This window comes from Aythya ferina (assembly GCF_964211825.1).
Source record: "Aythya ferina genome assembly, chromosome: 3".
Classification (NCBI taxonomy): Eukaryota; Metazoa; Chordata; class Aves; order Anseriformes; family Anatidae; genus Aythya; species Aythya ferina.
The window spans coordinates 10,690,856-10,718,802 of record NC_140298.1 but is presented as its reverse complement, the minus strand read 5'-3'; the positions used below and the strand labels follow the sequence as shown (position 1 = coordinate 10,718,802).

General features: G+C 42.1%; 1 long non-coding RNA gene across 1 annotated transcript; it reads left to right on the top strand.

Moving 5' to 3' along the window:
- On the top strand, window positions 1-27,947 carry LOC311434005. The gene is made up of 4 exons (XR_014691196.1): window positions 1-302; window positions 16,532-16,709; window positions 24,957-26,969; window positions 27,733-27,947. It is a non-coding gene; the product is annotated as an uncharacterized lncRNA (long non-coding RNA).

The window sequence follows — 27,947 nt, the reverse complement described above, 5'->3', positions numbered from 1 at the left end:
CCAGGTCGATCATTTAAGCTCAGTCCTGGGGACACAGTCCTTGTATAAGAGTTGCTCAGCTGCAGGCATGCCCATTTCAGGCTGTGGATGTTACTGATACTGACCCACAGACTGCATTTCCTGGCTTGGATTTGGGCCTGTCCTGTCACCATGGACCTCCCTAGTGATCCCTGGGCTGTGTCTGACCTGATTGCCCTGGTTTCATTGTGACTCTGACTTGTGCTCCCTGCCTTATCACCATGAGGTGAGCTCTTGGATGACTCTGGCTGTCACGCTGGGACTGCCCTGCTCATCTTGCTCAGGTATGGTGGGGCTGGACCTTTACTAGTGAGGTCCTTGCTGTTGTGGACACTGGATCCACCTGAGATTATGGCTCCCTGTCCCTCAGGGAGGAGCAGAATTGTGTGGCACTCTGTTGGCCTAAGTAGTCCTACTTGGTAAAAATATGTTGTGTAATTGAGCCCTTCCATGTCTGTGGATTCAATCCCTTTTGTGAAGAGAAAAATGTGCATGGTTGTGATGAGTTGAAGGGCAGAGAGGCGGGATGCCTGTGGGCAGTTGCATGTCTTCACTTGCACGTGCTGGATCACAGACTTGCTTCCTCACTGCCCACTTACACAGGCTCACAGACATTTGCCAAGTCTGTGAGCAAGTGGAAACGGGGGTGATGGTGGAAGCTCTGCTCTTCTTGGGGATGAGGCCTGTCCTGCTGCAGATGTTGTAGTGACCTGGGATGTGCTCCCCAGAGCTCTGTCTCTGGCAGATTACAGCTCCTTCCTTCCCTGCCCTTCAGTAGAGATATTGGGAAAGAAATATCATTCAGCTTTGACTCTGTCACCCCTGGACCAAAGTCTGTGTAAAACAGGCGAATACAAATGAGATCCGTGTGTATTTTCCTCCCTCTTTTTTTTTTTTTTTCTTTTTTCCTTTCCCTCCCAAGAAATGTGGGAGAAAGCCAAATGTGAATAAAGTTGCCTTTATTCCCTGTTATCAGCGGTGCTGTTGCACCTGGTGTTGAGCTTAACATATGAAAGGACACTGCCACGTCCCGTCTGAAAGGACGTGAGGCCTTGCTCATGAGGTAATCCCGGGCTGATTGGGAGCAGGAAGCACAGGCCTGTCGTGAGATAGCCAGGTCCCTGTGCAGGCTCGAGATGTTTAAGCAACTCAGATAAAGCACGAAAACGTTTAGCTACTTCATCCTAACTAACAGGAACATAAATCTCTTGGGGGCACAAGAGGCATGAAGGTCATCAGGCTTGTCCCCTGAAAGGCGTGATGGTTTCCCCAGGTGGGAGGTGCGTCCATAAAGCCTGACCAACGTACTTGTGTGTTGTCAAGTTTGATGTTGTTCTAACTTGAAAAATCACAAAATGTTTTCAGTCAGAGACTGGAATAGGGTTGATCTCTTCTACCAGTGAGGTCTAATGTGTGATACCCGGTGATTTTTGGTGTGCTGGAAGGCGTGATAGAAAACTGGGGGAATAAGAGGGGACTAGAATAAGTTTGGGATAAGATCAGAGAATATGCTCCCTCTTTAAGTTAATAACTGCATAATTTGAGGTATTGGAGCGCTCGTAGCCATTTACTGAGCTCATTTTGAGGGTAAGGGAATGTGCAAAAGTTAATCTAGATCCAGAAAAAGTAATCTTGTTATGAGTTAATGCTAGCAATTTGTAGGTTAGTGGATATCCATGAGGAATTGCCTGGTGTTTATGCTATTGAATACATATCTACATTATGAGAGGAGTGGGATTTTTTGATTCACTCCTCTTGCATGTTTTTTAACAGAACAATTGCTGTTAAAAATGTATACTTTAGAGAGGTTTAATTATGTTAATTATCACATATTTTGTTAATAACATTTTCTTTTGAAGATGCCCATTAGAGGTTTTAAAGTGTTAATTTACTAGAAAATCAAATGGGAATGTTGTTTGAAATTTCCTTCTAAATTAACTTTACTTACTTTTATGTCCTAATTAAATGGGGATAATAGTATTGGTGGAAATATTACAGAACTGAAATTAGTGCTTAGATACTTTACTTAATACCAAGACTTTAATCTTAATGTAATGTATCTTTTGTTCTAATCAACATATAGCCTTTGTGTTTAATTTACTGATGTGTTTTGATCAAAACATTTAAATAGGAACATTGATGCAAACTATCTTCATGAGATAGCCCTCTGATATTTTGAGTTCCTTCTGGGTAATAGCTTTTTTTTTTCCCTTCTCCTTATAGCATCTGTAAACTCTACTGGAAAAAGTGTCGAGGGTTTTTTGGCATTTGAACATTAGCTCATCATAAATTAGGTAATACTTAGCGATTCCACTTAAAACAAACTTCATAGTGTTTGCAAATTGTCTTGGGATGGGCAACTCCCTTCAAGTTTGACTGCTGTAACTCTTGGTACTGCCAGGGCCACGTAATTTGCCTGCTGCCTAAGATGTTTATGTTGCTGTGCAGATGCATTGTGTTGATGGAGCTATTTCTTTGCAGAAAAAAAGGAAGATACCTCTGTCACCTTTCTGTATTAATAAAATTGCACTAACAGTAGTAGATGTACTGGAAAAATAAGTCAAAACTTAATTGCTAAGCAGTTATATTCCTGCAGTGGTGGTGTGCACATCAGACTTTAGCGAAAGCTGTGATCAGCTGAATGAAATGGGACTTTCAGCCCCTGATGTGATGGAGCCAGGCTTTCTTGTCATGTATCTTAAGCCTTGACCAGGGACTTGACTGTTTTTCACCACGCAGTTCATTGCCAAATGGAGATTCCCTGGAAAATATGGGGATGCTCAGAGGTGCGGAATGCCCAGCACTTGATGGGCTTCCTTTCAGTTCACGTGTCCCTTAGCATTGACTGGTGACAGCATCTGCTCATTGACGTCTACCTGCATGCTTCCTTATGGGAGGAAAGAGTCATTCAGCAACGCTTGGTCTTTGTGTAACTTACTCCTGTTAAAGTCAGCACCTGACACCCTATTTCATCACTTTGTTTTTGCCATTGCAGGGAAAGTTGTGTACTGGCAGTTGGGCTTTGGACTTGCTTGGCTGTGTTGCACTACGTGTTGCCTGTCACGGGCTGAAGGAGACCCAAGCAGAGCAATGTGATGGGCTGGTGACCAAAGGGGGGCTCTTGTCATAAAAGCAGTGCAAGCTATGTAAACCAAATATCCAATTTGCTCAGAAGGGGTAATTTAAGTTACTTTTAAATAGTTAGCTTTTATGGTCAATTGGGTACTGCCACATTACTAGTAATAAGCCATAAATCTATTTGGTATAATATGAGATCATTTTTAAGACTCTCATAGACTAAATTTTCAGGTAAAGAGGAGAAATTGAAATTTATAATCCATGCCATTTTTTGTGTAATTGTTATTAATAAATTAGCAAGAAAGAGGCAGCAGATGGAATGAATTGTTGTAGTTCATTAATTTGATGATGGCTTTCTTTGCATGAGCCAATTACGTCTGTCATTGTATCTCTAAGCTGCAGGAGAGCCCAAAGAAAAGGGTGCGCAGGCAGGGACAAATCATCTTGGGGATTTCCTGCTTTCTAAGGTGGCTAGAGAAAATGCACTCATGGTTCTCACTGATAGTTTTGGCAAAGGTATCACTGAAGCTTGTTGCCAATGCAGTTCATATAGCTCTAAAAACCGGGGTGAAGGGATGATAGTCTCATTCAGTATGCACAGAACTGTGATCTATCTAAAATAATTACCAGCCCTTGATGATAATTTCCAAGTTTGACCTTGGTGTGCTTTCAGGAATGCTTTTTCTGAGGGCATCATTCTGCAAGTTGCAAAAAATAAATAAAAATGCCTGTGTGGTGAAGGACAATAGGAAAGAAAATTATTCTTCTGGGGCCTGTGGCTCAGGAAAGCTCCCTTTATATATGGCCTTGTGAATTCTTTAATTAGAAGACACTCCACCATCTCATGAGCCCCTCTGTGGTAATGTGCTGATAGTTTTGTGTGGAATATGGGTTGATTTGCTCTACCTTCAATCCTTGTATTCTCAACGTGGAGATGGTGGTTGTTTTTCTGTCACATGCATGCTTCACGTAATGACTGTAGTTTATTACCCAGTAGGTCACATCCTGTATATTTTAAGAACAAACACCTCCGAGATTGTGACTTGGTGGAAGGAGGTGACGTGTCATTGCTGTTGTTTTCACTACAGCCTTGTGGAAAAACTAATTACCTTTTCATCTTGGTAAATTCAGAGGTCAGTTTACTACTACTATATCACAACATGACAGGGAACATGGGTAATTAGGTAGGCTGTGTAACCTGGATATTCCATGGATCTCATTACATCTTATTTAGAAAGGCTATAATTTGATTGGTGGAAAATTAAGGCATCTCCTCATGGGTCATTTTATCTTTCTGCAATAATAATTCTTGGCTTGATTAAAAATTGATCCAGTGTCTTAAAGTGAATTTATTATTGCTGCAATCTATCACCCACAGACAGATAATCTGGTTCCCATCTTTATCTGATTTGAAAAATCTGTCACTTATTATGTGTTGTTTTTTTCCCAATCATTTAAATTGATGGTTTGCTGAGGCAAGGCGTGCTACCATAGGCTTCTTGGAGAAAGCATGGCCGAGATGTTAAGCCGGTACTTTTTACTGCAAGGAATCCGATACTATGTCAAGTATCGATTGGAACTGTGTTGTGGCATCATTTTCTCTGGGAAAAAAAAAAAATCAAGCAGAAATTTTGGATGCAGAGCAATAAGGACAGACAAGTCATATCGTTGGAGAAAATGGTCCATGCGTGCTTAGTGTCTGAATGAATTCCAGCCTTGTGCGGCGCAGCTTCTGCTGAGCACAGCTCCTAAATTGCTCGGGTTGTGCACAGGGACACCCCAGCCCCCTGGCTTTAACCTGGCTGAAACCACCTTAGCTGTGGAGCTCTGTGCCAGAAAATGGAGCCATGGGGTCAAGGAAGCAGAAAGATACAAGAGTTGGATGGATAAAAAGAATCACGGTCTGGGGAAATACTTCCTAGTGTTTGACTGAGCTTTGGTGGATCTTCTTTGTTTAAAAAAAAAAAAAGTTGCAGTGAACATTAAGGATTTTAAAGATGAGCATGTGCCAAGTTCTTTTAATAGCAGTTCTTATAAATTAGATGCACCTAGTAGAAGAGCACCATGTTTGCCGTGTGAGCAATAGAGAATCACCATGAGTTCTTAGTACTTTAATGCGTTTAAGGCAAAAAGGGGGGAAAAAAATTGAGGTACAATTTTTGGCTGGGTTTCATGAAGCAGAGTGAAGCCTGAGACAGGTGTTTCTCTTAGCAAGTTCCCTCTTGCTAAAATATGGTGGCTCTTACCAGATAAACAGGCGTAATTCTGATCTGGAAGTTTTACAGTTTGGTGTAGAAAGGTCATCTATAAGCTTTGGCAGGAAAAAAAAATCAGTAGAAAATAACTGATGTGCTAAACCTTTGGTTGCAGAATGGCAGCTGGCTGATGTTCTAGTTTTGATGAGGTTGATGGGATTTTTGCCTGCTGATTTCTGCAAGGCTGAGATTACACTGTGTCTGTATGCACAGTACAATGTCTCTTCCAACCTTTCCATGGGCTGACTCCTGCCAGCCCTGTCCAAACTGGTACCCTGCTAATTCCGGATTGAAATTCCAAAATACCAAAGGGCTGATTGCCAAATTTTCGTAATCATAATGAAAATTGCTCTGCTTCTTCAAACTAGACTGCAGGCTACTTCCCGCCTTTCTTGGAGGAACCAGGCTGCCGTTCTACTGAAGACTTCTTAAATGTGAGTTGCAGAACTTTTTAAGTGTGGATTTTGTTAAGCAAGCACGGTCAGCTCAGGCACTGCTCAGAAGAGCATTATTCATAACTCGTACGGACGCGTTGAGGTGAGGGCCCCCAGCCCAGCAGTGTGTGGCCTTCTGAGGGTGCTTCAGTTTGAGACAAAACCTGCAGGCAGGGAGGTGGTGCTCTGCCAAGTTTGCTATGGTGCTTCTTATGGTTGGTACAGTCTTGCTGCTGTTAATGCTGTCCCTGGAGAGCACGTGCTCATTATTGCTTGTCCATGTTCCCTGTAGAGCTCTTGCTGATTAATCAGACCTGGCTACAGGGCTGGAATGCAGCTAAAAGCCAAAGGTGCTGCTCTCTCTGCAGCCCATGCTATTTCTCAGCAGTGTGTGGAAAACCCATCCAGATAGGTAAAGTCAGGCAGCTTTAAGTTGGCCAGAAGGAGCCTTGCCAGAAGTGCATCCTGGAACAGATCCAGCTAACAGATACGTGGTAGGTTTGCCCTGTTGTTTCACTCCAGGAAGCAATAATTGATGCTGCTTTTTGTTTAGTCTCCTTAAACAACAACAAAATCTAAACTAGGCTGAAGTTTAATTATTAACAATATGGTTTTTTTGAAATTAGAGGATGTTTCTGTATATTAACACTTTGTATTTGGAGTAAACGTTTCCACTACAGTTTAAAGGGCCCAGAACATACACAGCAAGTGCAATGATTGCCCTTCTCTTCTCATACAGACTTGGTTTCTCCGCACAGTAAGTAACAGCAACAGAAAATAGGGCCAACAGTAAGGAGTGAGAACAAATAAAAATTCATAGATGTATTAAAGAAAAAACAAACCCTGCAGTGTAGTGCACACTGGTTTTAGTGTCTGAATCAGTGTTATGGCCTGTGCTAAGTGTTGCAAGATCAGGTCATAGTTCTGCATCTCCTTTTCAATTATTAATGCCTTTTTCTGCTGCCACTTTATTACAGAAGAGTTTTTTATACTTCATACCATTTGGTCTGAGTCTAGACTTTTTTCTGACACTTAACATACGTGTAAACATGTGTCTGGAGCTAAGAAGTCTCACGTTACCCCCTGGGATGTCCTGGGCAGATCTGACAAGCTCAGGTGCTCTTTGTCACCTCTTATGCTGCAGACTGCTTGTTCCCGTGGGTGGGCTGGCTGGGTTTAGGGTGCTGCAGTGGCATTCTGCTTGTGCTGTTAGCAAATGTGTTTACAGCAGAAATCATATGGTAAGAAACATTCTGTAAACACAAGCTTGACAAAAGGCTTTTTTTTTTTCTTTGCAGCTGTAATGGTGTTTTTAATCTTCTTGCACTAGAGGCATGCCTGTGTTTGTTCCTATCAAATTCTGGTGCTTTCTGTAGTGGGTAAGTATCCTGAAGCATGCAGACCAAAGAATTTCAGTGGGAGATTGCTGTGCCTGTGCTCTCCTGAGCACTGCACAAGTAACTTAGCTTCCTAAGCCCTTCTTCAGGCTGTTAGGCAATTGCATTAGCAAGTGTTGGTCTGCATTTTCACTCTCCTCCTCCGTAGCTGTGACTTCCTCACTAAAGGAATACCCACGAACATCTGTCTCCTGTCTTGTCTAATTAGATGGGCCTTCTCAATCATTGTCGGGTCACTTGTCTTGTCTGTTTCTTCTTGCAAGCAATAAATGAGGAAAGGTTCTTGCTATATTCATCAGCAGCAGCGATACCAGCAAAGAAGGGAGAGGGGAAAACGGTTCACAGGGTATTGACACAGATGCTAGCACTGAGTGCTGTGGTGTATCTGAAATCAAATGGATCTTTCTCTACCAGCCCTCCTTCCCTTTGTTTATAACCCTGTTCTCCAATCAAGATAACTAATTATTATGTTATATAGTTTCACTTATTCACCCCTTGTGTATAAATATTTTCTACACTCAGAAATTGCCGAACTGCAGAAAAATCTGGTAATCTCTGTACAAACCTCCCAAAAGTCATCCAAGCACAGATAAATAGTGTTAGTGGTAGCGTATGCCATGAGAACTCTAGCCTGAGCAGAGGCAGTTGTACTGGGACATCAGTAAACTCAAGTGTTTTTCCAGGCAATACCAGATATTGGGAAAGGTTCCAGCTAATTTAAGGTAATGGAGTTTTGTGACTACAATGTTAGATACATCCAGTGAAATTCAATACCCTGAGGTCACTGGTGGTAAGACTTTTGGGGAAGGAAAAGAACTGGAAGAACTCATTATTAGAAAATAAAGTGTGGAAATTCACCATCTGTGATTTTGCATGAGTGCTGCTTTTGAGGAACGACTCTTCTAGCACCCATGTAACCCATCTGAAATACCAAAGGAAGCGTTCTGCTGGATCAGCAGATGTTCTCTGGGGCCTGAAACACAAAAAACACATCTCCAGCCATCTTGGGAGTGTCTTTTTGGCAGATCCCACCACCCTGATGTGTCTCGCTATGATCCTTTGAAGCATTTATAGGTGTTCTCTGGCCCTTCTGGGGTGCCTGTATATAGTGGTTTCCTGTAAATGCAGCAATTTTATAAGTGTTATATGAGACAGAAAATGTCCTTGTTGGGGAGACGTCCAGCTTTAGTGTATTTGTTGTGTTTCTTCCTCTCCCAGATGGTTCTTCAAAAATAATTTTGTGAAAACAGGTGGTCAAAGACCATTGCAGTGTGCCCTGAAGTAGGGGGCAGCTGGGCTGTACAGAGGCACGAGTGATGGTGCAAAGCTGGATAACATCAGCCTGCTCTGAACTCCTGTTGAAAGGAGAGCCTTAGCTTAGGTTTTCCAGGGCCCTTTCAAATTGAGCCTTGACCATCTAGCAAGGGAGATTCCTCCACTTCTCTGGGTCACCTGTTTCTGTCTTCACCATGCGGACAATTGCACACTATTGTTTTTTCTTATTCATCCCGAATTTGCTCTGAAGCAACTCTGGTTGTCTGTATGATATTTGGCATGCTCTTTGCTGCTGTGATGGGAGATGGATCAAAGTTTTTTAAACAACTGGCTGTTTGAGAAGAATGTATATTATAAATAAACACGTGAATTGGAAATGTATGCAATAAATGAGCACATAAATTGGAACATTTAGGAAATCTTTGATCATGAAAATAGACTTGACCATGATTTGAAATTGTGTCTAGGCCAGCAAAAATGCTCATTTCTGAAGCACTCAAGTTCAATTTCTCTTACTAACCGTGGCGATGATGGAGTGATATTGCCCTGTATGTTACCAGGCTTTAAATTCACCTGTTGATACCAACAGAAAAACTAACAGCATTTTGTGGGTCTTCCTTCCTTAGTACAATGCAGACTTGTTTTGTGTGTGTGGTCTCCTATCAGAGGCATCCTGACAGTTGTGAAATCTCGGATCTGTTCTTCTGTATTGCTTTGAGTTAAGAGACACAGGCAAAGAGGAAAAGAATAGAAGGCAAACTTGAGCATTCAGGGAGAGAAATGAAAGCCATTCCGGGGAGCAGAGGCTGCAGAATGGAAGACTCACAGCAGCGGGGAAGAGATTTGTCTGAGGGGACAGGCAATAAAACCACGTCAGAAAAGTGCAGGGAGCGGTGCAGAAGAAGAAATGGACGAAGGCAACTGTAAATTGATTCCTTGGCTTCCTGGAGATGTGCAATCCAAATGATTAACCGCAAAATCTGCGACTTGATAGATCTGGTGCGATAGAAGAAGGATCACGTCACACTAATGAAGCAACGCGTGCTTTGATTAATCCTTTTTTTCCCCTTGTAAGTTCTGATTTTTGTCTAAATGCATCACTGCCAAACCCCGTGTTCACAGGGCGAAGTTTAGGTGTGAAATCCTTGCTGTCGCGTGGCGCTGGAAGGCAGGGGGCATTTCCAGGAACAATGTCCCCTTTTGATGGCATGCTTTGGACTGGCTGATGTGATTGCATCAGCTGTGCAAGAACTGCGTTGAACTTGATTTTTAAATATATCGAGAAGGAATTTATCTTTAGACTCTGATGTTTGATCAAAATACTGCTGGAGTAACAGGAACGAACTGCCTGGTTGCGTTCTAGGCCTTTGCAGTGAACGTATGCTCCGTCAGGGTGTAGAAGTGGAGCAGCCTCAGGTATGGTTAACCTTGTAACAGCGGCCAAGATTTCTGCCTTCCCTGGGCTGTCTCCTTTAGTAAGCCCTGGGAAGTGACAAGGGGATTGTATTCCTTTCTCCCTGGGGAGGAAAGGGTAGCTGTTCAGTTGGAGAAGTTCTATTACCTTCTTTCTTTTTTATTTTCCCCTCCAAGGAAGCTGGGTATTTAGTATTTGTCTTTTTACAAGCATTGACTTTGCAAGGAAGGAGATAAATGGTGGCTTCGTGTGAGCCCTGCCTCAGTATGATGCTGCTTAAGTCCATGACTGAATTCCTGGCTCAGGTTTCACGTTTTCACATGATTTTTCATCTGATGCTCATCAGCAGCACAACTAGCACCTCCAAGATGAGCATTAAGCAACGTGTTCAGCATTTCTCCCTCGAGGAGAGAACAGATGATATGAAAAGTAGTCACTGGAGCGTGGTTTGCTTTCTTATTTTTATTTAATACAGTGACGTTTGCTGTCACTTCTTGAAGGTGCTTATTCCCTGGGCTACACTGGGGAATGATAACCTTGTATTTATTTGCTTGCACCAGAGACGTCCATTACCAAAGTAGTCATCCTCAATGTTTTTATCCTGTGCCTTTACTGCCTTGCACTCATGGCCTTTGTGATGAACACAATGACCTGTGAAACCCAGCGGTCTGAGAACAGCAATATGCAAGGCTGAATCACAGAATCACAGAATTTTCTAGGTTGGAAGAGACCTCAAGGTCATCGAGTCCAACCTCCAACCTAACGCTAACAGCCCTCCACTAAACTATATCCCTAAGCTCTACAAAGAGCTGCTTGGGTGGACTCTTGGAATTAGCATTTCTTGCTTGGTGTTGCAGTTTGTTGCACTGATTAGTCCTTCTGTATCATCCAAGGCATCTTGCTTTGCGTTGCTATGAAATCAGTGCCTCATCTATTGATAAATTTGGTCTAATCCCTCCTACCTCCGTTCCACCTAAAGATCATAAAGGACGTGAAGAAGCTTTACGCTTCCTGCTTTGCAGCTGAGAATTTTACAGGAATAAATCTCTCTGACTCGCTTCTGCGGTTTGTATCCATTACAAAAATACAAAACAAATTTGGGCAGCCTGATGCTGAACTTCTTCCTGACCTTTGCCTCTGCATTCATTTGTACTCAGCTTGTCATGCAGTCGTGGTTTTCAGTTCAGGCTACAATTTGAGCGACTTTCCAGCCCCAGCCCTTAATGAAGATGTTTACCTGACTTGCATCTGTGTGGTGTGACTTGCAGTCTTGGCTTCGTGGAGGAAGGCCCAAGGCTGGCCTGCCAGAGGTGAGATAAATTGGGACTGAAATCCGCTGGGAGAGCCTGAGGTGTGAAAGCTGTTTTGCTGTGACTAGCTCTCATCAGTAATGATAACCCCTCAATTTTGTGCCACCTAAATTCACCCAAAATTATATGCTAAATATAAATATTCATTTTATAAATATGCATGTTAATTAAATATACATTTATTTTAAATGCATGTGTTAATTATACATGTTACATCAGATCACAATTAAGTCAATAGAAATTGGGGATTTGCATATAATCATGCTTGTATACTAATCAGTTGTCAGTCTAGAAAGCCATTTTCTGCATCCAGACAGAATATAGACCTTGGTCCAGCCACCAGCTCAAAGACTCGAGCAGCAGCCTCAGTTCTTTTGTTTGTATGCATTTTCTCCCTAGAAAGGGACAGGAAGAAATGTAGCTCCTCCTTTCCAGTGCATAAAGGATGCTCAGTATTTCCTGCAAGTCTTACTCTGCTTCTTCCAGGAGCCAGGTCGAATCCAGATTTTGGCCAAATGAGGTTATTCCCCTTCTGTGTCAGGCTATGGTAAACCTCCCTGAGCAATTTCATTTGATGTGGGATGCAAATGCTCTGTGAGCAGCACACTCTTCTGGTGGGCTTCTTAAATATAACTTTGCCTGACCCCAAGGCTCCTCAGAAAAATGAGTAATACCTCGTGGTGTACTGATGGTTACGGTCGTGTTGATTTGTCTTCCTGAGCAGCCTGTTGATTTCTCAGGTAGTGAGATTTTGGCATGGTTCAGGTGATTTCTGGGGCTGCGTTAGGACTTGCTATCATCATAGAGCACTGCTCTGGCAGAACAGTTTGCAGGTTAAAACTCATCAAGATATTAAAGCAACCTCTGTTAAATGTACCTATTTCATCAGTCGTTTGAATGTTTGAAGTATTTTCTTCAGGTACCAATGACACCTCTACTTGCTTGCTGTAATATGTAAATCTACAGAAGAAAATAGGTCACTCTTTAAATTGTCTTCTTGTAAGGATGTAATTAAGCTTCATTAAGACAATTACTGTACTCTGTAAGTATCTGCTGTTCTTTAAAAAAAACAACAATGTACTTTTAGGTTTTGACAGTGATATAATTTCCTATGTATTATATTTTAATTAAAAGCACCAGTAAATAGTCTTAAAGTCAATTGTATGATAATTTGAAAATAACTTGCAGTTCTGAAGAAAGGTAGTCTGCAGTAAGTTGTTAACGCGGGGAAGGGGGAAGAAAACTCGTGCTGATTATTCAAATCTACAGACCCAGTAAATCACAATCCTGAGCCAGACGCTTCTGCTCGTGTTTAGGTCTGCATCTTATATCCATCAAAGCCATCTGTTTGGTTGTAACTTCAAGCATCCTAGAGGTTTTGTAGGTGCTGGGAAGGATGTCTGTAATTTTCATGTCAGCATTGTGATTTTGGCCAGTCTCTCCTAAAACTCTCTAATTTTTTAAGTGTAAGAAGTCTGAACTGAAACGCTCAAGGACTAGAAGGTGGCAGAGCTTGCAAGAAAGCTTCAAAAGGTCCAGAAAGCATCTGGAACTCATATCCACCTCTCAAACTGGGAGAGCTTGTAGAAAGCAGCTACCTTGCCACGCCCAAAAGGTTAATGAGAATAAGAGAATCAAGGAAGCGTGCACGTGTGCAAGAAACATAGGATGAAATGAAAATGAGATTCCCAGTCAGTCTGTTCCACTCTAGTTCTCAATACCATTAGAAGGTTTTTAATGTCTAGCTTAAGACCACTGTTCCTCTGTCCTGTCCCCAGCAGTTTTGGAGTGTAGATGATGCCTTCCCTGCTTGCCTCCTCGTCTGAGGGGTGAACAAGCTCTTCAGTTGCATGCATTGCTTGTGAGAGCTCAGATTATCCTCCCTTTGGAGACTTGCATGCCAGGAGAAAAGCAGCCCTAAGAGCAAGAGTTTGTGAGGTGCTGAGATAAGTCCTCTACTGCATGCCTGGAGATAGCAAATGCACTGCTGTGGAGAAGGAAGAGCTGAGGAACATCTTGCAGGGCTCATCCACTCTACTGGGGTAGTACATGAGGCAGAAGAACAAATTGTGAGAGTGGTTGATAGTGGACAAGTGAGTGGAGGAGGAGGTGAGATGGAGCAATGTTTACCTTTGTAGGAGAATAGTCTCCTATATTTTACTAGTAATTTTTCTTTTAAAGAAGGAAATGCAGTGGGCATGTTTCAAGTTCCATCAGAGTTGATGGTGTTGTAGCTGCAAGGGAATTTCTCCAAGTGAAGAGAAAGGGTGTTAGCAGGACAACTGTAACCTGGCAAGAAAAGTTGAAAGTGAGTTGTTGGCTAGAGGGAGGCTGTGAGAGGTAGTCCTCAGGGACAGAATTTTGGACTTGGTCTTAATTAATGTTTTCTTCACAAATTACAGGCTGCGATCTGTTAATTCACTAATGAAATCTGCAGCTGATACAAAGACTGATGTGCATCTCATAAACTGGACAACGCTGCCATTGAGGAGGGAATGAAAGAGGACAATATTGTTGCATTAAACTTAAAATCATGAGTGTAAGAACTATAACTTTTCCTACAAGCAGGAAATGTCATGTAGGTCTGTCTCCACCATTCTGTTCAAACATGTGTTAAGTGTTCTCCTGACGCATAAATAACTTAATATGGCTTATTAATGACCAGGTAAACACAAGCCTGGGATGTCATTAAGAAATTTTTGTGGTGGAAATGCTGTTGAAAGCATTGGGAAGAAAATGTAAGTACTGTTCACTGTTCTGGTCACCCATGCTCAGGAAGGAAGAGTTCAGACAGGAGCAAGTGCATAGAAGTTAAGGAGAAGAAATAGAGGTCTCCTTCTACAGAGGAATGCTACAACAGCATATGTATTTAGTCCAGGTAAAATAAAGGAAACGGGACCTTTATGTAACAAATAAGAAAAAGGTCCATAATAGGAGAATTACTTAAGATAAAGGATATGTCCTTTCTTTTTATGATAAAGGGTAGCTATAAATCAGCCAGGAATAACCTCTTCTCTATAATCTTCCATTAAGCCTTCACTATGCATTTGCTTTCCATGAGACTCTCATATACGAAACATCTTCTGAAATTCCCTGCCACCTCCTGGCTGCTGTGAGTGGTTAGCACAGCATCCCCTTTACAGACTAGACTTGAGGGTGTGTGTGTCCACTTAGAGTCCATTTTCTTCTGTAGAAACATCTGTGGAGGGATTAATTCACACGCACACGACTGAAAGCAACACCTGGAATTGAATCTGGCATTACAACAAGGAAGCTCTCCCATGCACACCTGATTTACCACCCAGCCTATGGACAGGCATAGTCTAACCCGGTCACTCTGGAGACCACAGCACCCAGAAATCCTCTTCTGAGGGTGCTGCTATCTCTGCAGGATGAGCAGTGAAGACTGAATTTAAGGGAAGCAAAAGGAGTGCTTCAAATTACAGGTTTGTAGCTGCCTACTGCTAGTCAGTCAATTTTACCCAATTTGCACTCATGAATACAGATTTTTTTTTTCCCTTTTCTTCTTGATGCACAGGTGCATCCCTGCTGCACCAGGCATATTATTTCAGGCTGCTGTGAAGATGTGGCTGCCAGGATAAGTTGCCACAGTTAAATTGTATATCTATATTATGCAAGGCACATAATATTCATACCTGCAAATACTCACTTATAAAAATTATATGTAGAATATGGGTACGTGCATAAAACAAACTAACCAGCTGCCCACTATGTATTTTGCCATTTCTGTCCTTTCCTATAATCCCGAACCTCCTTAAGAGTTCAGGATAACATCTTTAAAATAACATTTGGGCATTTAAATAAAACTAAATAAAACTTGTGCTGTTCCCTGCAAGGAAGAGTGTTGTAACCCTTACAGTCTTGATAGGAATCAGTCTTTGGTCCTTACAGGAACATACGATGAACTGTATCTGTTCATAAATCTGAGACAAACAGCAGTAACATCTCTGGCACCACTGAAAAAATGAATGCTGCAGACTTCATTTAAATGTAGGCAGTGGAAATGTTACTGCTGGTGCTTACCTAAACTCAAATCAGGTCAATATGTGAGACAGGAAGATGTGGGTTAATGGGAGGTGGATTTTTTTTTTTTCCATCTTGTTTTTTCCTTAATGGATGTGTTTTAAAAATGTGTATCCAGATACCATGTAAGATATATTTTGATTAAACTTGCATTCTGGGCATGTTCTTGGAGGTACTAAGCGCCCTGAAATCATCTGACATCTGTGGGAGCTGTAAGAGTTCAGCACTGAGCAGAAAATCAGGCCCTTTGTGTTTTGAGAATGCTAATCCATTGTTATGGTTTCCTTTTAAACTGAAAATAAACACAATGTGTGTGCTGTTAACTTAGACAGGTGCTAGAGCCGACAGCTCGAGGTTTAAGGGCAGGGGTCAAGCAATCAAAAGTGGCCCTCTCTTGCATAGATCATCAAACAGGGAGTGCATCAATGGGCTCAGTGGAGAAGGCTGGAAATTAATCAGCTCAGCCCTCGGTGTTTAGCCATGCTGATTATATACTGGCAAAGTGAGCATGAGATGACAGGCCAGAGGAGCTAACGTAATAGGAGTTCGTTCCCAACAAAGGCAGGGAAGAAAGATCAATTTGCAATATTCTTTTCTGTACCCATGCAACAAAGCAGAAACATGAAAGCAGAACATTAAGGGATGCTCCCTATGAACTGGACAAATCAATAAACATCAGTGGTAAGGGGGGGGAAAAAAAAGTTTCTCGTTCTATTGTGTACCCTGAGGCCTTTTCTGTCTTTGTGAAGTGCTGTAGCAGTGGCCTCTGTCATGTTTCCTTTCACCTACACGGTGTCATCTGCCTCAGTCTCAAGGTGAGTGCTGATTTGCAGCACCTGAATGAGTGGCGTGTTTAAGGAAATTACTGCCTTTTGGGGAAGAGAGGGTGGGAAACAACATGCGGTGGCAGCTCAGAGCACAGCTCTGTTCCTGTATTTAGGGCTGGGGTTTGTATTTAGGTACAGAGGTTTGGCACTTGCACCAGGTGAAAGATTTCAGTGGTTTCATGTATCAAAATACATTGCTTCCACTTGCTCTTCCCTTTTTGCAGCCAAATGGGGTGCTCAGAGCTGTCACTGCTCATCCCCATGGCTTGCAGCTGGGTGACACGGGTGGAAGCAGAGAGCCAGAGAGTCTGGGTTAGCCCAGTCCATGACATGTGCTGGGCTGGGGGAGCAGCTGCTGGTACTGGTGATGCCAGTGGTAGCTGTGAAGTAATTTTCTGGGGAGTGAAAATGAGCCACAAAGCAATTCAGTCTCAAAAAGATGTTTGTGTTTGTCAGCAATTTTATTAATTTTTTCTCAGTTCCCAAACAGGGTAAGTCAGCCTGGTCGGTCCAGCCAGGAGGAGTGCAGAGCGTGCTGAAAAGAAAGAAAACTCCCCAGATGCTGAAATGGGGTTTTGGCACCTCCTGCAAGCAGGATGCTTGCTTGCAGAGCCCAAGCAGATCATCACCAAGTTGAACGTGACAGAGATGTCACTGGTAAGTCGTGGGTAGGAAGGAGATGGGTTTTGGCCGATGGCTTTCTGGCAGATTTACGGGATGAGTATATTCACAGAAGGTTAAGAGAGACCAGTAGCCTGCTGCTTTAGAGAAGAGTGTTTTGCTTTTTAGTTAGGGAACTGAAGAGTGAATTTATTTTACTTTAGCATTCAGTTTTGTGCCACCTCATTCACTGAAGATATGTACTGATTTTTTTCTGTACAGCATACAACTATAATTTTCCAGCAATTAATAAGGAAGAACGTGAGGTATGCAGTTGTTAGATTGCACAGTAATATCCCATCTACATGAACAGGAAGCATGTGTGAGAGTTAGGGTAGCAGGGTATTTCTGCTAAAAGAAATAGCAATTAGAATATAAACATATATTCTATATATAATATAATAACATAAATATAAAAAAATAATTTGAAGGGGTATTTTATTACATATATTGTCATCTTCAAGGTTTGTAGTTCCTGGAAAGGAAAGTCAGGGCCATGTGTTATTCTCCAGGGAGCTCTTCGCAATGAGAATGGCTGACATTTTTTTTTTTATTTAAGTAAAATAAGCTTTCCCTTTACAGTGGATTCAATAGTTCTGCTTATTTACCCAACCAGATGAAATCTGGACAGACTAGAAGAAATTGCAAAAGATTTTCAGTGTTGGGATAGGGGAAAGTTCTAAGTCAGTTCTGAACAGGGATGTTGAAATCCTAATGTTGCTTAGGTACGCTTGAAAATGTTGCTCACCTTGTCTTTGAATAATAATGACAAAAAAAAAAAACACAACCAAAGAACCTTTTGGTTATGTGTTTCATTAAAAATGAAATGGTAGTGATAGCTGGTCTATTAACCTAACAAGTGTTCAGAGTTTTTAAATGGATAAATGTGATCAGCTGTGCAAAAAGCACAGCTTATTGAAAAATGCTTTTGTGTTCCTTGGTTCTACTGTCACTTAATTGTTTAATTTCACTTCAACATTGCTGTTTTTTCATGTGGATTTGGAGGCATTTTGGCTATTGCAATGGTGGTGGAACTGAGATTAAATTGGAGGAAGGGATCCAGAAAAGTGAGGGCAAAGGGACCAAAAAGCAGTGGTCTCTTCTACCTGAGGTCATCATTCCCAATCCTTCCTCCCTTTCCCAGTTTACATCCTTCCTGCCTAATTTCTCCTAAATTTAGATGCACCAAATAAATAACTGCGGGAGGAAATGCATCAAAGGATGCGTGGGTGGCCATCTGCCTTCTCCAAAGGTCAGGGCTGATGGCAGGAGTTCTGCCTCGTCTGCACACGGATGCTGCTGCGTGCTCATTTGGGCTGGTCACGCTGACAAACCATAGTAAATCTGGTTGAAACGGTTGTTTTTTTTCTTTTTTTTTTTTTTGTTCTCTAGCATAGACTTAAAATATTCCACATGTCCTGAATATCCTGTGAAACATCAGAAACTCCCTGCCCAACACACCTGAGTTTTCTTTTTTGGTTCTTGTTTCACCTCTCAGAATTAGAGTTGGGTATGTCTTGGTCACTGGGGCCTGAGGAATGCTGTAAGGTCAATTTGGTCATTCAGAAATGTTTTATACCTTTTTTATGAAGTACTTATTCTTGGTATTCTAAATTAAACTGGTGCTAAATGCCAAAATATATATTAAAAAAAAAGTTGGAAGGCAAAGCTGATCTAGCTGATGTTACGTGACAGGCTCTTCTTGTTTTTCTGATTATCTTAGTTGCCTGTAGTTGATCTTCTAGGTATCCTAACTGTCTTTTATGACTTAATTTTGAGTGTTATTGCAACTGTCTTTCAGCGTTACGTCCCATTGCAAAGACTAACTAATTTGGACACAGTCCCTGCCAGCATTGTCTCTGAAATGCTCGGAATAAGCCTTATCTTCACGTAAGCATTTGCCAGAAGTTCTGCTTTTCACAACTTCCTTTTCTTTCCAAACATTTCAGGCTATTCCTTGTGATATATCTGAGATCTGCTAGTATCCGTGTAACTTTTTAAAGGAAAGCTGTGACTAGTTAGTGATGTGATTGTGCACGTGGTTATAACCACTTCTCTGACCTCAAGACTGAGAGCGCTCTGGATAGCTTGTCTGCTGGTTTCTGTTTGCTTTGGGGTAAGTGAAGCTGGGCTAAGAGCTCATCAAAAAAGAGGAAGTTACTTTCTTAGTAAAGATTGTTTTCATTCTTCATCTGAATGAAAACATAATTGCAGAAAGAAAGGTGATTTACTGGGAAAAACATGAATTACTCTTTTGACTATTTTCTTCAATTCAGCTTTTCATTTTAAGTCAATTTAGAAGAGTAAAATCCGGTATTTTGACATCACAGGAAAAAAACACAAAACACAAAGAATTACAGGTGTGCCCCCCTGCTGAAAGCATAAAGTCAACAGCTTTGCATAGTGCTTTTAAAAGTTGACAAAATGGAGTTTTGTCAGTGGCACTGGCCTTTGAGGTTTGGCTTTCCTTGCCTTGCTCTGTGGCATAGCTCCTTTTTCCCTGTTTATTTCGATGTCTGCCCTTGGAAGCTGCTCCGAGGTAGAAGTTACTTGTCCTGTCATTATTGCCAGACCTTATCAGTCCTGTTAGCTAGCTGCTTATCAGTGAAATAAGCAGAAGTTTGCTCTGTCAACTACTGCCTGCCAAGTATCATTCACAAGCACTTTTTCTCCTGCAAGATGGACATGAAACACCTGCTAATGTCAGATTGCTTAGTAAATCCCTTTGGACCCTTTACAGGAGGCTACCCACAGGCTGTTCCTTCAGTCCCTGGTAAAAATGTCTGAGTGTTTTCAAAACTTGATGCTGATTTCTCTGTGACCTGCTTCTGTCCTTAGTTAGCCAACTTTTGAGGCTCCAAAGGGAACCTGATTTTCAGAGATCTCTTTGGACCTCACTCTGAAGACGAGCTCTGTTATCATGCCAAGTCCTACGCATGTTTTAAATAATTATTATTAAGCAACGAAGATCCTAGGTTAACGTAGCATTAAAAGAATAAAAGCAGAGTAATTTTTAAGTAGCGTGGCAATTACCATGCTGGTTGTTGCTGTCAGTTCAAAATCTCTCCCTCCAAGTTTGAGGGAGCCTCGTCTGTTGTTAATGCTCCTGATAAGGCTACAGTGCCTATCTGCTCTGATTCGCTGGTACAACCAATATCTGTGAACTCTCTGAGGACATTCTTGGCAGCTGCAGGACATAATTACCACATTTGAGAATATCTTTTAGGCATTTGGATCTATGGCTGGCTTTTTAGATTGCTCCCCTGCTAACTAATACGTTACTGGTTTGACACAATTGACAGCTGGCTGTGCTGGTGGCTAAAGAACTGCCTCTGGGGCTGTCTCCGAATGAGGTTAATGATGGGCTAGATGAGTTCCCCATGTTTCCTATACATCATTTACCTGGAATTGTGCTTCTTCGCTAGGCTCTTGTGTGATGACAACGGATCTGACCAAATGGCCATATGTACTAAATGGTGCAGCTATTCCACTGGGCCGAATTTGAGCTTATTTACTGGTTTTTGAAGCAGCAACAACAGGGGCGAAAAATGTCCTCTCTGAAAATGCACTGTTTTAATAAAGGGAAGACTTCTTGACCATCCATTTTGGGCAGGACTCATACTTGTTAACTGCCCGAGCATCCCTTATTTGTCTCACGTTGTAATGCTCCGCAGAGGAGCATTTGGACTTCTCTGTGCCGTTGCTTTTCTTGCTTCCCACTGCATAGGACTTCTGGAGACCGTGACTAGTGATGAATTTGAGAAGCTTCTATGTAGATCCCGTGTCTGTAAGTGCCTCGCATGTAGAAGTTTAATAGCTGTTTTTCTTGTGAATCTTCATTTGTGGTCAGCTGTGCAAGGTAAAGAGCGCTCATAACGTTGATGTGCAGTGCTGATGTTTCAAAAAGAGACACAGGAAAACAATTATTATATTTGGGAGAAACAGCACTAAAGGGATTTTGTTCCCTTAAAGCTTTTCCTTCGGTCTGAGATGGATGAAATAGTTAAGTCATTTTAAAAACAAATTCCCATCCTCCCTGATTTAAGATCTATTCCTGCAGTATGTATGGTGTGGGGGAGATAGTGTAGCATTTTTATGAGGAGATAAAATATTGGCTTAATGACAATTTGGCAAGGTTTCAAGATATCTGAGAAGGCTTCCTGGAAATTAAAAACAACTCAAATGTAAGAGAAAATTAAGCTAGTGACCCCAAGTACAAAAGGGGAAGAGCTCAGACATCCATTCTTCCCTGCTCCTTGCTTTATTCTTTTTTTTTCTTTTTAATCCTCTCTCTCTAATCATCTTGCCTTGGCCCTGTCTTCTCTCACTATGAGGTTGAAGAATACTTTGGTATTGCCACACACACATCTCTTTAAGGGTTTTTATTTTAGAGGAGGAGGAGGGCAAAACTTGATGTGAAACTTCCCAAATGGGGTACATGTATGTGTTGACAGGGCTTGTTGAGGCCAAACCCCATTTCTGCTTGCAGAGCAAGGTCTGAGGAGAGATGCTTGGCCCTTTGAGGAAATGAAATTCTTCCCTTTGCTAGAGCCATTTGCACTATTTCTCAACAGGAAATTGAGTAGACCTTTGGAGAACTGTGCAGCACGTCCTAGGGACCATTTTAGACTTCCTATTGGTGCTGCATCAATGTCTGACCACATCTTCACAGGATTGTCCATGCTAACTGCTTCTCTGAGCCCTGGGCTGATACTCCCGTTCTTCCTGAGTGAAGACTGTTTTTGTGTTATATATACATTTTTGATTGGATTAAAAAGTACAGAATCAGGCCCGCTAGACCTCTTTTAGCATGAGGAGTGATTCCTTCCTGTTATCTGTTGAGCCTTTGACCCAATTGCTGGGAAGAGAGGAAAACGTGCTAATTAGAGATAAGCTTCTTGGTTTAGTTTTTTGGGAGGATGGGAAGGGATCTTGATGCTCAAACACCAGGATCCAGGCACAACACTGACATACTTCATGTAATTGCTGCATGTTGGCCAGACGGTGATAACGTTTGATTCCTGGACAGCAGGCATACCATGAGAACTGGTTGCCCGGAGGTTACAGGCTGCACGTTGTGTTATAATCTTCAGTACAATTTAGTCTTTTGGAAAATTGCTGCTTTTAATAGTTCTGATAACACCTCTCCGGTTTCTTCCCTGTATTTCTAGGAGAAACTGAGTTAGGATGGAGCATAGGAAACTCGTGAAACGTGGGGTGGAAGTTGAGAAAGCAAGGAAAGGACTATCAAGAAATGGGAATTTGAGTAGCATTTTCTGGTGGTGATGTTATGGAAATGCATGTAGGGGAAAAGCTTCCAGCCTTTATAGACACAGGACACTGAATATCACCTAAATGTAATGGATGCCTGAGTCTGCAGACGACCTGAGACAGCGGCTGCTCAGGCTGTGATCTACTGTATTTAACTCTGAAACCCACAGTTGCTCATGCAAGTGATTTGCCTGAGTTATGGAGCTAGGAGCGGGCTGTGCTTGGAGCCTAGAATTGCTTTCACTTTGTCTTGCAGCTGGTCTGAAGAAAAGCTCTGGAAATGCTAGTCCCTGCAGGTCAGAGCCATGTTGCTGTAATTCATCAGCTTGGGGTCTACTGCCATCGTCTGTAAGTCCCGCAGATGTCAGCGGTTCAAGTGCTGATGGAGTCCAGTCTTTTAGAGCCGTCATTCACAGCCTGACCCTGGTCCCTGATAAGTCAGGGCTGGCTTTCAGGTTTCTTGTATTTATTTTTTTATTTTATTTTATTTACAGGCTAACCCCTTAAAAGCAGAGGTCCAAGCCTTGCACTCTGACCCGTTGCTACTCGCTGTTCCCATTCCTAGCCTCTTAGCTCATGTTCTGCCCATCGCTTGGCGTGCACTGAAACTGCTGTTAATTACCTTGCAGAGCCTGTGGAGTTGGTTTCTTGTCAAAGCTCAAGTGGTGAAACTTTTTTTTAGATGTAAAGTAGAGAAACTTCTGTTTGAAACTGCTCTTAGTTCTCCCCCTTTCTTTGTTCATCCTCCTGCACCTCAAACCCTTCTTCTCCTTTTAAAAAGAGTGGTTAAATGTTCAGCTGTCGGCTCAGGGTATGTGTGCTGCTCCAGCTTGAAGAGCCAGAGCTGATGAGAAGCAGCTAGATGTCGTGCTCTGCTTGGGCTCTATGGCAAGATGCTTCCAGGTAGGATGCTCCAGATAGGACAGCTCTTAATTGGGGCTTTCCATGTCAAGACTCCCAGGCTTTATCTGAATGATGGTGGTAGGAAAACTTTGGAAGTCTTAGTAATAATTAGGCTTTGCTCCAAGATGGCAGAAGCATAAAGAAATGCCCAGAAAGCCTTGACTGAAGCAGTATAAGAGATTTTGTGGTGCATCTCCTTAGCTATATGGGCACTAGCTTTGGGCTTGCTGGCCACTCGAGGAGAGAGGCCAAGGACTGGGTGCCTGGGGGCTCCCCCACACGCTTGTTGCATCAGCAAGGCCCCTGCAGAGCCTGTTGGAGAACTTCCCACAGTAATTGACCTTTATTGTACTCATTTTAGGGAGAAACCGAGCTGCTGGCTCCAGTGCTGAGATAAGTCAGCTAACTTGGATTTTGTGCCTGATTTCTTATCACAGTCAATCTCTGGGACCTTAAGATCTCTGTAAAGCCTTGGAAGCTTTTGTTCCTTTTAAAATAAGAATACCAGCATACCCAGTCTCAAAGAGGCTTTTGTCTATGTTCCTTTTTTACATTCTCACTCTTACAATTAATGAAAAAAGGTGAGCTGAGGAAGAGGAGGAAACTACAAAGTCATCGCTGCTATTTTGGTCCGGTTGGCTGCTTGCTCTTTTTTTTTTTTTTTTTTTCTGGAGGAAATTGTTTGGGGAACAAATGATAGGACTGTGAATTAGCAAGGTCTGTGAAATTTGGGGTAGTCTCTGAAAATGTTTGTCAGCTATGTGAGAAGACCTTGCTTGTGGGATTCAAGTAATTAGGATGTAAGGAACTAGCAATTAGGAATTAATTAATATTGTGACATTTGAAAAGTTCCTTTAGGAGGTTGAATGTTTCCCTGCGTTTTTGCTTGCTACTCTGCTGGTTTACATCGCGCAGGTCAAATATGACTTGTGCTCTTGTCTGGTCATGAACGTGGGATGGGGGGCAGAATTGATGCAGCTTCCCTTGTGCCACCCGGTCCTTTTAAGACTGTTCTCTAATGGCAAGGGTAGTGCATGCACATGTCCCTTTCCCACCCTTCACCCAGCATTGCAAAAGGACAGCCTCTCTCAGGATCAAAGACACAGCTTCCTCAACTGTAGGAGTCCTGCTGGTCCCTGATGGGTGTAGGCAGGCTGCCCCCAAAAGGTGAGCAGATCAGCTCACCTCGAAACAGCTCGGGGACTGGTCATATATAACCTTCCAGACCTGAGCATCACATGCTGATTGTATTTAATTAAAAAGGGAAAGACATACGGCTGGTCTTCTTTAATTGCAGGGCTGTGGAAATTGAGGGTAACTGTCAGGGATTTCATCAGAGGGCCAGTGACTGGAAAAATAAGCTCGACGAAGGGAGTCTTTTTTCTCACTAGACCTCCCTGTGAATTATGTTCTTGAGGGGGAATGCATATTACAGATACATGCGTTATAGTTTTGCATCCAAAAAAATAACATCAGGGACTTAAGATTTCAAAGACTCTGGACGTTTATCTGTTGTAAATGTAATTATATCGAGAAGTAAATAAGACTCTGCAATTTATAGGCACTTTAATCTTGCAGTATTTATGGACATAGAATTGCTTAGAATAATGCTGCCTTATTTTATACTGATGGGATTGTATTTTTACCACTATATAGTAAGGGTTATTTCAGCTGTGAACCTTTGTCAGAGCCTGCCTGTTTCCAGAGGGCTGTAAACTGGCTCGTGTTGCCTCTGCAGCAACGTGAACTCTCAGGCTTGGAGGAATGCATTAAAAAATTTAAGATACATCAGTGTACCAAATATTTATGTTGATGGATAAAAATAGAGGACTTCCCAAATGCGGGCGGGTATGTGCATGTATGAATGTTCTGAAGGGAGAGCTAAAATTAACAACAGTTTATCTGATTATGCTCTTCATTATGTAATGAGGGAGAGGGTGCACGCAGAACTCAGAAATCCTCCTACAGTCAGAGAAAGTTACTGTAAATAGACAAAAAAATAACAATGAACTACGACAACCTCTTCCTTTTGGGAACAGGTCCATACACAGCTCTGCTCTCTTCCACCAGGGTAAGGTGAACGTGCTCTTGCTCTGCTGGCTGAATTCCTTGCGTGCTATGGGACTAAAGGAAAGCACCTGCAGGCGCACTGCTGTGGTGAGAAGGAAAGTTTAAGTTTCTAGCACAGGAGCTGGCTGCAAGAAGCTATGTTATTAGCAGAAGCCAGAGCGTGCCTCCTTTCTGATTCTAATACGCTCGCTCTTAATCAGCAGTGCTTTGACGTCTCCTGCTGAATGGCACTGAAAGAAGCAAGTTGCAGAATCAGGGCCCGAGCTTCTCAGCCATTGTATCCTGGGACAAAAGAGACACGTCGGGTCACTTCAGAGTAAACAGGGGGTTGGAAAGCGGGGTGAGATGGAGAAAATATTTTTGGATCTTCATCAACCCCCAGAAATACCTCGGCTGTTGAGTCAGCAGCAGAGATGTTTGTACCTCGCTTCAGCCTTTTTATCAAGCACAGCTGCTTTTGGATGTAGTGCTGGAAGCTTTTCTCAAATGCTTGGCTTGTGCAAGTCTCAGATTTTTCTACCTATTCTCTGCCTCTGATTCCTTTTAAACAACGTCCTTCCCAAACCAACCACATATATATGTGTGTATACAAAAATATAGGAGCCAGGGCCCTGTTTGTGAAGACAACGTTCATGCTCGGGTGTGTTGGTGTCTGGTGGGTCAATTTATAAGTGTCTCTACGTGCTTACTCCTGCAGATGGGAATGTTGTTTATCTGCTGGTCAGTGACAGTCAGAGATTCTTTTGAAGCATCGTAGAAAATCAAATAAATTACCTCAAATTTCATCCTTACTGGAAGAATGTACATTTATCAGTGGGAGCGAGGAGCAAGCACGTCCCTATCAGCAAGTAATAGCCTCTGGGAAGTAATTTTTTGAACCAGATAAGTGAGCAAACCCTATAAAGGGTGATCAGTAAACAACCAAATTCCGCTGTACTCGGATCTCAACAAGGATGCCATCAGTTCTCCTGACGTTCATTTTTCCCACCTCTGTTATTCTGTGTTGTGCTGTCCTCGCCTGAGATGGTGGTAGTTCATTGTGCCATATTGCTGCTTTTCAGTGAAAAGTAAATAGATTTTTGATTTAGGATCATTTTTGTTTAACGATAGAAGGGACTGTTTTATTTTTTCCTCCCCATTAGTTACAGTTTGTTAAGATATTTGCATTTGAACGAGAAGTTTTTTCCTCTCTCACTCTTCACCTCCTCCTGCCCGCTCAGGCAATGAAGTTGCATCCTTCTCATTTTGAAATAGCTTTTTACAAAAAAAAAAAAAAAAGCTTAATAGCTAATAATCCCCCAAATTACAATTATCAGTATTTATCAAAGTAAAACACAGTGTCATGCTGCATTTGATACAAAAGCACCCAGCTGAATATTCTATTAGACAGGTCCTGTGAAGTTAAAAAGAGGACCGGGTTGAGTTATCTCACCATGGGAGGAAAAAGGCATGCACAATCAGATATTTAACACTCCTTTGCAATTATGGGAATTTTTATTCTCTCCCTAGTAGGGAACATAGCATTTTACTGCAGTGTTTCAAGTTTGCCTCCAATGGTATCTGATAGAAGTGCTTTTATCCCCTGAAGATACAGTACAAAATACAAATCATCATTGGTTTTATCTCAGCTGGAGCTGCCTATTTTCTAAATGAGTTTACTCTGTGCTACTGCCCATCAGGCACATTTTTCATCCTTCATCCCCACTCCTTTACTATAGCTGGGTTTAAGTCCTTTCTTCTGTCCTTTGTTCCTTCAGCTCAGCGAAGTAAACAGCAGGATTGATCTTACACTGCATTTTGGTATTGTTCCAACTGCTCATCAATAGACATGGGCTGGGAATGCACTGACTGGAAAAGAAGGGCAAGATTGAAATTCGCTTTTTGTTCTTTGTGCCTTTTAGTGTGCAGCGGAATGTCCCTAATCTGAAAGCTGCTACACTGCCTGCCTATCAACATGCAAATTAATCATCAAGTGACGAGTCCCATATTTGCTCTAAGTAAAAGCCTTTAAAGGTATCTATGCAAAAAAGGAGGGGAGAAAAAAAATATTTTTTGTTAATGCTGTTGCTTGTAACTGGTACGGGGAAGAAATGTTTTTCTGTCTATTCCCTAGCCTAGCAATGAGCCTGATGCTTTGGAGCCATCGAGGTAGAGGGGGAATTTTTTGGTGCCCTGGCAAGCAAGACAACTTAAACTAAAGATTAACAGCAGTTAGCAGCAAAGGGAAGGAGGCATTGCAAACAAAAGCAACGTCGTGACTGCAAATTATTTGTACCTGCTTTCCTGAGGAAAGGCATTAGGAATAAACTTACAGATGCTGAAATGCAATCATTTCTCATTTTTTGAGCGCACAGTGTTTCCACTTGTAACTTTTCCCTGGGGTCTTGAAGGATTATAATTGAATTTGGGGCTGTAGCAAGAATATACAGTACTACTCTGTTTTAATATCCATTGACTTTTATACGGCAGTTTGATAAAATGTTTGAATGCAGGAAAAATGTATGCATTCTTTATGGAAGACTAAACAACTGGCAGAGAGTAACTGAGGGCTGGGGAAGAGCTGGCTTACGTGTATGAGAGCTTTGCTGGCACGCTTATCTGGCTGGTGAGGAGCAGTATTTCAGAACAGGTCCCACTTTCCATCACCGTTGAACTGATACGCCTGTAAATATGGTGCACAAGAAATGGCACCAAGCTGCCTACCTGAGCTGAGTAGTTTAATTTGTTATCATAGCGCTGAATTAATTTAGTATTCCTGTTCTTACTGGTTCTACAGGGCTGATCCTTCATCCTTGCCACGCGATAAGACTCCCTAACAGAGCTGTATGTGTTCTCCAGTCCTGAAAACTTTATTTATCTGTCTTGCCCACTACACAATTTGAATATCTATCTACACCTTCACAATAGAAAGGAAGAAGAAATAAAGGATTGCATCCTGGTCTCGCACCAGAGACATAACCGCATCCAAAGTTGCTCATAATTTTTGTTAGC